Here is a 9,895-nt window from a genome sequence, read left to right as displayed (position 1 = left end):
GAAGACCTAACGTGTCTCCAGATTGAAAGTGTCTGTTGTGTTGATGGATCTGTGTCAGAGGGAAGACGTGTCACCAGTGTTGAAGTCTTTATTATCTCTTCATTTGCATATTCATAATGTTCTTTACATCCTTCTTTTTTTTGCCCAAGATAGGTCTGTTTCTCATTCTCACGTTTGCACACTTTTCATTTGTGAATGCCCTCTCATTTTAAGGCGTAATTGACATTAAATCTGACTGGCATCTTAATTAAATCCCAGACTACTGCTAACAAGCTGATGAGTTCAAACAGTCAGAGTGCTATATCTCTTTAAACAAGATCGATCACACCACTGCTGTCTGCACCTCTCTCTCTCTCTCTCTCTCTCTCTCTCTCTCTCTCTCTCTCTCTCTCTCTCTCTCTTCTTCCTTCATATCACACACTCATTCTCTTCATCTCTTTGCTCTCTCCATCCTCTCTTCGTTCCTTTCCCCTGCAAGACGCCCCCTCGCACCCATAAAGCCATGATGTGCCTCAGGATAACCTTGGTGATAATGATGAAATGAGAGGAGAAGAGTCAACAGGAGATCATAGCAGATCTGAGGGGGGGTCGAGGGCTGGGAATAAAACAGCAAAAGAAATGGAAGAAGAGAAGAAAACAAACACCCAGAAAGAAAGAATGAAAGAAAAAGGGGGGAGGACATGTTGAAACAGATGAAAGAAGAGAACTAAAGTGAGTGGTTAATCAACAGGGGTGGGTTTCCCGAAATGTTCGTAGCGCTAAGTACTTCGTAACCTCGTATGAAACGTACGAGGTTAAGAAGTACTTAGCGCTACGAACGTTTCAGGAAACCCACCCCAGATTAGTCTGGTTGAAGGCAGATATGGTAGATATGGTGCCTGCTCTTCCCAGGTAGACCAGATCTATCATATATCCCACAGCAGTTTTTATTAATACGGTCACACAGCTGCATACTTTTTCCAAAGGCTGTTAGTAGAAGGAGCAGACGTTGCCCAAGCTCATGTACGCCTACGGTGGGCAAAGAGTCGTGGTCTCCTGCAGCCTGCCTGGTGATACTCGTGTGACACCCAGAAAAAACGCGTGCGTGTTCAGAATCTCAGCACATACACCTGTGCAGGATCGGCACCCGAGTCTACACACACCTGAAGGAGGAGAGCTGGAATGAACCTTAACTGAGTTAATCGCATCATTTGACGCTCAGTATTATAACCGTAACCTTTGGATGCAGGTGTAAAGCAGGTGAACGACATATAGGAGGTTCCAAAGTGTTGCCCACCTTCAAAACAGCCCCAAGGAACCGGGGAGGGGCAGGACATACAGCCGCAAAACCAAAGCAGGTACAGCACAGCACCGGCACTCAGAACTCACCCAGAGGTTCTGACAGCCAGAGAACCTTCACTCTCCGGTTGTGCTGGCGTCCTGTATGAACGCACAATCAGGAGAAAACAAACACAAACAAAAGACACTTAACCCCAACCCTTACTTATCTCCTGGACGTCTTACTCTACATGTACCAGATTAACCTACAATTGAGAATGATCTGTAACCTGTACTCAGATTGCACCTTGTTAACCTCGTTTAACTCCATCTCACAGAGGCCTAAGCAGACCACCGTGTCTCACAGCGCATCCACTCAAACACTAATAATAACCAATGTATTTGTGATCTGCCATGTCCTAGATTTTCCAAATATGCAAAATGCAAGAAAGCATTATGAAAATGTTACCAGTATGACCAGCACACTTCTCAAGACCTCATGTGGTACTCCATTTTACAACTCCTGTAACAGATTTTGGGTATCAGATATTTCAAGTGAGTTCAAACGTGTTAAAAGGGTACAAATAAAAATGAACACGTCCATCCAAAAGACGTTTTCTACTAAATCTATAGTTTTTAATCTGTTTTCTACCAGCTGGTGAGTAATTTTAAATTAGAGCCCCCAAGGATGGATGACCATACTTATGTCCCAAGCAGCAGTATTTGATTGAACCAAATAGTTTTGAAGTCGTTACTGTTTCAAACTGTTTGTATGCTAGAAATATTCAGATCACTTACATTATGCAATGCCCCATAAAAAAAAAACCATATCATAAAGATTTCCTTAATATCTCTTTTTTCACCTAGGCAGCTATATGAGCAAGACAGATTCTGATTAAGCCTCCTGCCTTTCAGATATTTCGCAGCAATAACACCAAAATGCCTGCAAATGTTAAAGTTCCTGTCTACTCGTGTTGATGGTCGTTTTCTTTAATCTATAGTATTTGTGAATTATTTACCGTGAACTGACAGGCAACAATGTTCAGTTCTGCGATTGTTTAATGATTTTATCTGCCGTTTCATTCTGTTGGATTCAAGTTAGGTGCCTAAATGTGGAGTCAGGCCTACCAAGAGTTAGCAAAACGGCCACATTAACTAGAAACTGCACAAGGGTAGCTGGCGTATTTGACAGGCTCTGCTCTTTCCTCCGCTGGACGTTATAGGAGATAATAATCTCAAACGAAGCCGAGGGACGAGGCGCATGCACAGCTGTTCAATATGACATTTTGCTCGTAATCGAGATCTTAAAAATATTCAGCCCAGAGATACATAAATCACAGACATCCTCTATATTGCTTTATGACGATTTGCTAAAAGACCTCGTGAACCCACTGTCTCATCTGAAAACACCCTCGCACATAAAATGACCGATATGCACATAATTCAGCCTCTTTTCGTCCGTGCAAACCTTAGCTAAAGCAGCTTGCATCATGGGTACTCCTCTTTCAGCAACAGCACGGAGGCAGCAGCAGACGTACCTTATCTATTTAGATGATCGATTATTAAGGGTATATAAATGTACCAGGATGAACATTTATCTACAGCAGCACAGCTGAAAGATCCACAACATACAGTAAGTGAGAGCCACACAGGTGTGGGGGCCTCCTGGAACAGACAACATCCCAGTTTCCCAGAACTCCAATACCCACAAACCCCTCAGATTTACACCTTTACCTATAATGAGAGCTATTTAATGAATTCCCTGACTAAACAACAGGTTTTCAGCCTAGCCTTAAAAATCGAGACTGTCTGAGTCTCAAACACCGACAGGAAGGTTATTCCATAGAGTGGGAGCTTAATAGGAAGGGGCTCTGCCCCCTGGGGTAGATTTCGTTATTACTAATAAGCAGACGTGGCCGATCATAATGCGGCAAGAGTATGCAGAGGTACTGCAGGGCAAGACTGTTCAGTGCTTTATAGGTCATTAGATGCATTTTATAATCAATACCAAATTTTACTGGGAGCCAATGCAATGTAGCCAAGATAAAAACAATATGGTCAAACTAGTTCTGGTAAGTGAGATTTATGCGAGAGAAGGTTTTTCATCTGCCTGATGGCCTGAATACTTTCCTCGATGATATTAAAGGGATGTTCGTCCTCTGGTTTGGCAGAGACGCGTTATCGAGTATATTCAGCATTGCATTCTCTCAACATCTGCGAGTCTGTCTAGTACAACGTTTAGATCTATAGTGCAAAATGTCGCACCAAAGCAACACAAACAAGGACACACGAGCCCGGCTGAACGCCCACAAGTCCATCACGCCTTTAATCAGCACTGTGTCTGTGCTGTGATGAGGCCTGAAACCAGACAAACACTTCAGGTATGTGGTTGGGACTCAGGTATGAACATAAACCCTCACCTACAGCTTTTACAAGATCTTAGAAATAAAGGGAAGGCTTGAAATCGAACTATTGAATCGTTATGACAACAGACAGGGGTCAAGGTTGGCTTGATCAGTGGATCGATAACTTCATTTAAATAATTTAGGTAAATAGCCCATGTTCAGGAAATGTATTATAATTAAATAGTTATAGTTAATTTCATTGCTTCAGGTAGGATTCCTTATAGTTTCCATATATTTATATATTTGACAACTATTAAACAGTAACAACTTCAAAACTAATTAATCTAGCAAGCAAGTGGAAGATTTTTAGAAGGAGATAACGATTTTAGTTCAGGCTGTTCATAAGGAGTAAAAGACTCTATTGACTTTATTGACATTGTTGACATGATAAATGCAAACTCGAAATGCTTCACGAGTGTGAAGGGGCCTGATGCATAAGAACTCACAATCAGGCCAAAAATATGCCTATGCCTTCACTCCTGTAACTGCTTTAACACCTGCCTGCTGTGTGCATACCTATGGGTTTTTTTTCCCAGTGAAAACATTACACAAGTTAACGACATGCAGACGTCACGTTAAGCACGTGTTTCAGATGGTACGAGTCATGTGTATGTGATGCTGGGAGTTATCAGATGCCTGTCAGTCATAACATGCAGCAAAGGAAGATGATGCAGAGATGTTATAGGGAGAATTCTAGCCTTGTGCATCTCAAACGCTCAAATGTGATCCTCTGCATCTGTGAGCATTTCAAAATAAGAGTCTCTGAACCATAGTCACTGAACTTTGGGTGTACATCTCTGGATTTCTAATGTACCTTTTTTAATTACACTATAAGAAATATAGGGACGACCAAATTAAAAGCCAAACTGAAGTCTACAAACAGAATCTGGGACTGTGAGAGTAGTCCTCTGTGCTTCTCAATGTGATGCAGGTCCAGAGCCGGAGGGGCTAATCGGGAGATTCGGGAGGATTCCCGATGGACCGGCTCATGTCAATCTCTAGTTGGGGCTGATTGGGAGGGAAAAATAATTTTGGGCCGGACTTGGGCATGAAACTCCCGGGCTGAAAAAGGGGCCCACTCCGGCCCTGCGCAGAGCCCAATTAATGGCAACCTCTACATACCTGATAACTCTGCAAACTGAAAGGGGTCTTTTGGGGTGTCATCATTGTGCATAATCCTTAATGTAGTGGGTTGTTTGGTTAGTCAATAAAGCTCCCCCATTGCCTTTATTGATATGACTGCAACATTAACAACAAGAGACGTATTTTGTGAGGTATTTTGGGATAACAAAGGTTTTTTTTTTATTAAAAAGTTAAACTGCACACCACATTTATTTACAATGCCTGCTTAGTCCTCCAGAGGTTTCAACAGAAGTAGTCTACAGTATCAGATATCCTATTCCCTGCCCATTTGAATACCACTGGCAGAACAATGTATTTGTAAATGCTGATACCGAGTAACTAATTCTTAGTGTAGGCTACGTAGCCAGATAAAGAACCCCTACTGTGCTGATAATTATCAGCTGAATATATGCAGACATTTATAGATGTTATGTGGACACTGCACTGGTAGTAGCTGATTGGACATCCCTGGGTTATTCCTATTTGGATAGTGTAGTTCCTAGATTGTTAATAGTAAGACGTTTCTAGGCTGTTACTGATATCCACAGCAGTTCCTATTTCAGTCCTGGTGGGATGTTCACCTTTAGGGGACATTTGAGGATGTCCAACTTTAATCCCAGCCGACGTTTCTTTCACAAGATGTTCAAAATTACGTATTTATTCTTGGTGTTTATGTTTAGATGTTAATACGCTTAGGTGGTACTCATGTTTTAAACTTTAGCTGTAGCTGTACTTGGGCTCCAATGTCCAACTCTGACTTCTGAGGTAGACTTTACCTGCACATTTACAATTAGAATTAGAATTAGAAGCAGGTTTACTGGCCAAGTATGCTGATACAAAGACAAAATCTGATCTCGGATGATGATAACTCTCAAGCATTCCAGGCAATATATAAACAATTTAGAAAATACATACAATATACAGATAATGTACAAGACAACTTCGGTTTTAGGGTTTCCTTTGAGTGACACATATATGTAAATAGTGAGAGTGCTTGATGGGGAACAGGTGAGATGCTAGTAATGTGAAACCAAGGGATTGGCTGCATGTATGTGGGCGTGTCCCTGTGTGTGTGAGGGATTGGCTGCATGTATGTGGGCGTGTTCCTGTGTGTGTGAGGGAGTGGCTGAGTGTGTGGGGGCGTGTCCCTGTGTGTGTGAGGGAGTGGCTGCTTGTGTGTAGGCATGTCCCTACGTGTGTGAGGGAGTGGCTGTATGTGTGTGGGCGTGTCCCTGTGTGGCTGGGATCAGCGAACTCTGTGACACATTGCTTAGCTGTGAGACCTTCACATAAATTGTAAGGTTGTCTGAATGGTGTAAAATGTGGCTTAAGGTTTCAGGATTGAATCAGTGAGCTTGTGCTGAGCATGGGATAGCTCAGGTGTTTAGCTGTGGTGGGCGTGTCCCTGAGGAGTATTTTGATAATGTTATTGTGTAATATATTCATTCATTAATATATATATATATATATATATATATATACACACACACACACACTTGGAAAATAATATATATGTACCTATATTGTCTTGCTTTCATCTCTGTCAAAATTACTTTTTCTTTGGTCAGTGGATCTGTAGAAATCAAAAGTAACCTATTGCAGCTAGCATATCATTCAATTACATCCATGTAAGGATATTTTACCAAAAAAAAAACAAAAACAAATATTTAATTTAGTAATTTAATAGGAGAAATGTTTATATATATATTAAATGTTTGTTTTTTTTTTTGTCAATTATCCTTGCATTGATGTAATTGAATGCAATAGCTAAATATCCTTGCATGGATGTAATTGATATGCTAGCTGCAATAGGTTACTTTTTTGATTGCCACAGATCCACTGACCAAAAATAATTTTTAAAAAGCAATTTTGACAAAGATGAAAGGAAGACAAGATAAAGAGGAAGAAGAAGAGGAGTTCTGGTCTGGCACACTCCTCAAGCATACATTCAATTTCTAAAAGCATAATTGCATCTCTTTTTGTTTGTTTCTTCCAAGGAATTTGTTTTATTTGATACTTGAGTGAGATTCACCTTTATGTCTTCTGAGCCATCAAAGATCAAGCCAGCAATAAAAGTTTTTTACAGATAAGAAAGACGACAAACGTGGAAAGAAGAAGAAAAATGAGGAGGTAAAATGACTGCCATGGCAATGAAAACCAATTAGGGGAGCGGTTACCTGGTAACCGAAGAGGTCCAGAGGCGGAGTATTACCATAGCGCTGCTCATCAAATTCAAATGCGTGTGAATATTTTTCTCGTTCTCGTTCCAGTAATATTATTTTGCATCCAAAGCGTGTGTATGGTCATGGAAGACATGCACTTACTGTGAGTGATTCCATGTGCAGGCATTTTAATAGCATCTCAGGACTGCCATGACAGCGTGAGCAGGTGGTTTGATGGTATGAAAACTATATAGACACACACAAACTTTCAACTCCAAGGGTTATGGAGACACCAGCACACACTCCAGCTGCGTGTGTGAAGAGAGTCGGAGGAAGACAACAAGTCAGAGAGAGAGAGAGAGAGAGAGAGAGAGAGAGAGAAAGAGAGAGGAATGAATGAATGAGAAGGAAACTAAATACAGAAGAAAACATGCATGGCAATTGTAAAGGAGAATAGATGAGATGAAATGTTACTGAGAGAAATATACAAAGCACAATGAGGGAGAGTGTGTGAACATGGAGGAGAGAGTGAGACTGTTAAACAAGTGGAATGGTGTCCTGAAGGTTGATGCGCAGGACTACATGAACACACGGGTCATTCTGGGGTCCTGAAGGGTGATGCACAGGACTACATGAACACACGGGTCATTCTGGGGTCCTGAAGGGTGATGCACAGGACTACATGAACACACGGGTCATTCTGGGGTCCTGAAGGGTGATGCACAGGACTACATGAACACACGGGTCATTCTGGTGTCCTGAAGGGTGATGCGCAGGACTGCATGAACACACGGGTCATTCTGGTGTCCTGAAGGGTGATGTGCAGGACTGCATGAACACACGGGTCATTCTGGGGTCCTGAAGGGTGATGCGCAGGACTGCATGAACACACGGGTCATTCTGGGGTCCTGAAGGGTGATGCGCAGGACTACATGAACACATGGGTCATTCTGGGGTCCTGAAGGGTGATGCACAGGACTACATGAACACACGGGTCATTCTGGGGTCCTGAAGGGTGATGCACAGGACTACATGAACACACGGGTCATTCTGGGGTCCTGAAGGGTGATGCACAGGACTACATGAACACACGGGTCATTCTGGGGTCCTGAAGGGTGATGCACAGGACTACATGAACACACGGGTCATTCTGGTGTCCTGAAGGGTGATGCGCAGGACTGCATGAACACACGGGTCTCACATTGCTCTCATCATACACAACGGGACAAAAATGCCCCTTTCAAGTAGTTATTTTTGAACTTGCAAATTGAGTTTTACCCGTATAACAACATATTGTTCTCTTAAGGTATTATTCCCCAGTACACCCTTCTCCATTGTGCCAGTGCTGAGTCCTGTCAGACAGAACCTATTGATAGTTACACCATCTCACATCCAGTCCCCATGCACCTTAAGTTATACAAGCATAAAATAGACATCACAAGTCGATCATGATGACGGCTATAGAGATGAGATGCCTCCTCTTCTCTTCCTGTCTTTGGGCCCACAGAACAGAACATCTCCTTTTGAACAGGGAGAGGCTGAGAATCAAAGGGACTGATTTAGATTCACTGACAGGACTTTAAATACCAGTCAGGGATCACAGTTGTGCCCTCTGGCAAAGTAATTATTCACTCCACTAAAGGGCTCCTAGGAGTGTGTGTGTGTGTGTGTGTGTGTGTGTGTGTGTGTACTGTAAGTTTGCATAGTCATCATGGTTGCAGAAAAAAAAAAATTCCATGATGCATAGATGACAGATGGATGATTAAGTAATAAACAAAAATAAAGCAAAACATATTAATAATATAAAAGTAAATAAAATAGTTTGTGCTATTATTGTTATTATCATTGTTATTATTATGTTTTATTTCATTATGCTAACGATAATGGCTTCTTTAAGCCTAATTTATTCCCGATTAAATGACGGATGCAGTAAATCAGGCAGGACAGCTATTACGTTCAGCGGCCTAACATCTCACAAGTCCTTCAGACATCTCGCAAGTCCTTCAGACATCTCACAAGTCCTTCAGACATCTCACAAGTCCTTCAGACATCTCACAAGTCCTTCAGAGCTGCTCATCCTCTAAAGGTCTGCAGCCATCGCCACTGCTTGCCGCTCCGTCCCAGTAAGTCATTTGAATGGCAAAACAAGCTGTTGGAAAACAACTCTCATTATGCAACATGTGCAAACACTTGCAGCGACGTCCCACAAGTGAAGCGCTGATCTCGGGGGCCCTGCGGAAGAGACACGACAGCACGTGGAGGGGACGCCGGGCGTAGCCACCGCTGCTCGTATAACGACTGCTTTTAATGAACCCGAATGGGGTTGAAGAGTCCTTCAGTCCGCAGACGGAGCACGCGCACACACACACACACACACACTCCAGTGTGTTCCGGAACGCCGTGGAACTCTGGGAAGGCTGGAATTCCACTAGTATAACAAGAGCGCTACACTGTGCAGTATTCCTTCAGCGGGGCTGATCTGAACCACGTTCCCCCCGTGTTTCACAGAGCCAGGTCTACAGCAGCTCCACACACTCCGCCTGGGGCTTCATCTCACCTCCATTTGATTAGTGGATCCTTCTTCATTTTTCTTCAGATTTATTGACGTACTCTGATCAATTTTCTCCCATCATTTCTTCCTCCCCTGTCCTTCACTTTCTAGAGAGCAACGTCTATCCCCCTATTGTCTTCCTCATTCTCTCTCTTCACCATCCACCTTCAGTGTGTGTGTGTGTGTGTGTGTGTGTGTGTGTTCTTTATGACATTAAAGCGCAGCGTTTAGTCCAGGGGGTTGATGGCCTTGCTGTCTGACAAGAAGTGACATTTATTGGGAAGCTGTCCTTCAGACAGAGGCCACATGACACACACTCACACACACTCACATCACCACGCCCATGGTTCCTTTCCGCCTTTTGTCATTCCATTCCTCGTGTGTGTGTGTGTGTGTGT

Source organism: Brachyhypopomus gauderio, chromosome 2, assembly GCF_052324685.1.
Source record: "Brachyhypopomus gauderio isolate BG-103 chromosome 2, BGAUD_0.2, whole genome shotgun sequence".
NCBI lineage: Eukaryota > Metazoa > Chordata > Actinopteri > Gymnotiformes > Hypopomidae > Brachyhypopomus > Brachyhypopomus gauderio.
This window is presented reverse-complemented; position numbering follows the sequence as displayed.